The following is a 4,416-nucleotide window of genomic DNA, read 5'->3' as shown; positions in this document are numbered from 1 at the left end:
GGCCGAGGTGGCGGCACCCCCGCCGGGACCCGGCCCTCCCACCCACCGCGAGTAGGGGGGCTCGCGCTGGGATTTCTTTTTAATTTCATTTTTGCCAATCACACTATGTTCTGATTTTCCGGCCAATTTTAAGTAGCTGATGTTTTGTTTGGCTGCTGTTTTATTTGCTGTCAAAAAGAATTTGATGCAGAAACCATTTAAGCATGTATACAACCCATGGAGGGATTCATTTGACCTCATTATACTGCAATAAAGAAGAAATCCAGTTTGTTAAATATCACCGAACCGCATGCATTTCACATCAGATCATAAGAGTTATGCTTCAAAAGATTATTCCAGAAAGTGCTTAGGAAGACGGAATGGGTTAACTTTACTTGCCAGAAGGTGTTCTGACAAACACAGGAAAAGAGAGAGAGATGCAGCCCCCTTTAAGAGCAGAGCAACTGAAGAAAAAAGAGATTTATGCTTTTAATTAATGGCAATTAAACCATGCCTGTTGGCTTGGCCTATGGCAATTGTTCCCTGCAAAAAGGAGGCCGAGCTGGTGACAAGCATTTGAATCCGCTAAGTTCTGTCAAGGGAGCTGACTCTGCAGGCATCAAAACCAAACTAAATCAATAAAAGAATTAAACTTTTATAAATTGCATTTTGACAAGTATCAGATACCGTTAAGCTTTGATATTATGAATTCCTCGGAGGAGATGCAAACAAGAAGGGCCGCAGTTAGAGATCCAAACAATCAAAGAGGCTTGTTAACATGCGCTGTCAAATGCATCAGTGCTATTAATTACTACAAATTAATGTGACTCTCTCTTCCTCTGGTGATTGGAATAATAATCAGCTGGATTCATGGGATGAGCACAGAGAACATATGCAACCCTGCCAAAAATAATAACTTAAGAAACCAGGAGACATTTGCAATCTTTATGCTTACAGGCTTGATAATTTGCTTGTTGCTAGTGTGTCCCACTTACCCCATCCTCCTGATTGCTGGGAACTGTCTCATCTGCATCCCAAACGGACGTACTCTCACTCCCTGGCTGCAGCAGCGCTTGTCCTGATGATAAAGCCTTTCTCCTCTTCAGCAGAGCTGTGAAGGCAGGAGGACACACGGCCAAGCATCTCACCTGGCCTGCTAAGCACTCTGTCCTTTACTGTGGCCACAGCCCACTGCCCACAGCTGGGGCTGCCCAGAGACCCTTCTGCCCCTTCAGCTCCTGCACCCCACAGGAAATCACAWATTGGAAATGAGAATGGTATATTTTCCACATGCAGAGGAGGTATGGAGACAACAAAACCATGGTGTATGTACATCTGCCAAGCTCTGACCCTGTTTCAGCAGCACAAGATAGGGAAAACCACGCTACAGTCTCTTATTCCAGTGAAATATCATTTCCAGTGTTAGCACAGAAATAAGCCAGCCCAGAAGGCAGAGTAACACATTCCCATGAGAAGATTAACCATCCTTGGGCTTTGGTTTTTGCTTGTGTTCAAACAACARTGCCCTCCCAACTGCAATAGTTTCCAGCTCAAACCGCCCCCTGCAAAGAGCACAGCAGATCTCTGAGCAGCACTCAACCCTTCTGGTTYTACCACTACTGCAAGATGCTATTTGCCCATAGTCTCTGCACTTCAGAAAGAACCTTTCTAGCTATGGTGAACTTTAGAGAAGTCCTGTATTTTCCTCTACTCATACAACCAGAAATAAGACAGAGCTGGAGACAGGGCTTTTGGGGATGAGASTCTGAGGTTCTGTGGCTTGGTGGTGAGTGATCACTCCAATCATATTATGCCCTTACTCAGGCCCAGCTCTGCCTCGCCAAAACACACAGAGCAGTACGTGATAGTCACAGAAAGAAGAGTTCTCAGACGCCCTGGCACCAGGAGGCCGGGTTTGCTGGGGAGAGGCTTGGCATAGAAGCCTCTCGTGCTGCTGGTTCTGCTTCTCCTCTCCCCGCCCTCTGGATCTTTGTTCCCAAGGTTCTCGTCTCCCCTGTCCATGCCAAAGAGCTGGAGCTGTAACTCAGCTCCCGGGGAGATCTGAGGCAACCAGCATAAATGCATATCAGAGTGGAGGAAATCCTGATCCAGGGACACCCTCATCCCACTGCTGCTGCTGGAGGGCTCAARCGCTGTGCTTGAAGCCAGAGCTGAAGGCAGGGCTCGGGAAGAAGAGCAGATGGGAGAGGGAGAGAGGAGAAGCATAAAATTGATCGATGTCATTTTGTGTTCCCTTGAACACTGTAAACTAAAACACATCCAACCTTTGCCCAGGGGACAACAGGGACAAGCAGGGTGGCACACTTCTTACAGCCTTGAAATGGAAATGGGAGCAGAGAAAAAGAACAGTTGTTCTAGGCCAGAGTAGTGTGTGGGACAGCTTCAAGGCCTTTGCACTAACACACCAGGGTCAAAGCCTTCATCCCCAAGCATCTCTTTCTACAGACCAATAAATCCCATTGCCTGGACCAGGTGRGCAGAATAGCAGGTTTCTCAATCAAGTAAAGCTGACAAGGCCTCAGTCTCTCACCACCCAGCACACCCTGCTTTCYAAGAAGAGCGGTGTCTCAGCCCCCTGTGTGCAGTACAGATCTCCTATAGCCACACGCCACAGAAATGCAACACATCCATCATGCAAGCAGAAAGCAAGGGCTGATCAGAGCCCCTGCCTCTGCTAAAGCAGGTTCTCTGACAGGCAYCCCTCTAATGCAGGACAGCAGGCACCATGATGGAACTAAAGGACAGTTTCTGACTACAGTGAGATGAATTAATTTGACACCATCTGGCAGCAGTTTTTCATTTCTGACAATATTTAAAACATAATTTGAGCTCAGGCAGTGATAAATAGGTTTCGGATCTCACCTGACTTTGGTAACCTCTTGACCTAGGCACACCAAGTCATTATTTGAAGCCATAGATTCTGATATTTTGTTGCTATATCTAATCTAAATAGATTTCTGGACACTGCCCTTATTGCACCCTGGTAATCCTGGACTGATCTCATTGAAGCAAGTGGGGAGCAATGACATCTATGTCTGTCTTTCATCARACACATGATGAAAGTTGATCATGTTTAAGCATGTTCTCCCAGCTGGAATCTGTAACAGAAGAAACCCATGGTGCATTAACGTTCCCAAACATTTAATGGTGGAGTGGGGAGGGGCATTTTATTATTACTGTTACAATTATTTCCTTTCAAATCTTAGTTTTCATTCTCTCACTCTAAACATTGCTTATGATGGCTTTAGCATGCGTACTTGTACCTAGGCATRTTCATCTACACGTATAAATGCTTGAGTCTCCATATAAATAAATAATTTCTTTAGGCAGAACAGCATGACAGCAAAAGCTTTCAGATGAAAACATGGTGTGAAAATGTAGCATGTCTCTTTACATTCTATGGSGAATGCAAAGGAAATTGATTGCTTCAAATACATGCAATCATTTTTATCTGATTACCTGTAGATGCTCTATATGGCTGTGTACAAGACAGTACATTCTCTGTCTCCTGCAGACATCCCAGTTTATTATAAGCTTCTACGCTTTCACGTATCTTTATGAATTTGAAGGAGCTGCTTAGAATTTGTCACTTATTTTTAACAATATAATTTTCTTTGGAAGAAACATTCCTGCTAAGCTTGACATGTGATATTTAATCACATATTGACCACTCAGGATTATTTTAATGCTTCCTGTCAGCTCCAGTACAGCAGGCAGAGTTCAAGCAACACATTTGCCTGGAGTTCAGTATTCATTTAAATCAAATTTGTCAGCTTTCAATTTTTTTAAATGTAATATTTTATTTTTATTAAATGCAAGTTAATAATGCCTTGTCAGGCCAAGGGCATATTTTAATGTGAACTCAGATGTTAAGTGAAACTGGAGCCATAACACCCTGCTAATAGACTCAAATAATCATCTTAATGCCAGCATCTCAACCTAACAAAAACATGCGCTGGCTTTGTGTTCAGTTGTCTCAGGGAGCCTTTCCAGTTGCATAAAACACACACACACACACACACACACATCCTTTAAATGCCTGTGCTCCTGGCGTGGATGCCTATGATTCTTGTATATATTACTTAAAGATATCCACGTGCTCTTTTTCCCTCTTTGTAAGGCACCTTACTTGTCTGGTGGCACAACAACCTTGGTTATTAATGCTGTCTGTTCTCAGCTTCATCTTTAATTTTCCATGTTGCTATCTACAGTGACTTGATTTGGATTTTTCCCTGACAATGGTTACRTGTGCAGGTGTACACATATGAATACAGCTTTTCTACAGAGAGGTGCAGACGTGCCCACCATACACCCAACCTTGTGTGTGTCTGGGTGCATCAATATTAAACACATGCAYGCACACATGTAGATAAAACATTTATGCTTTGCAAGCATGTAAAGAGTTCAACTGCTCGC

Source organism: Malurus melanocephalus, unplaced genomic scaffold (genome assembly GCF_030028575.1).
Source record: "Malurus melanocephalus ecotype Western Australia unplaced genomic scaffold, MMel_1.1 scaffold_8, whole genome shotgun sequence".
NCBI classification, from domain to species: Eukaryota; Metazoa; Chordata; class Aves; order Passeriformes; family Maluridae; genus Malurus; species Malurus melanocephalus.
Note: the sequence above shows the minus strand (reverse complement) of the source record.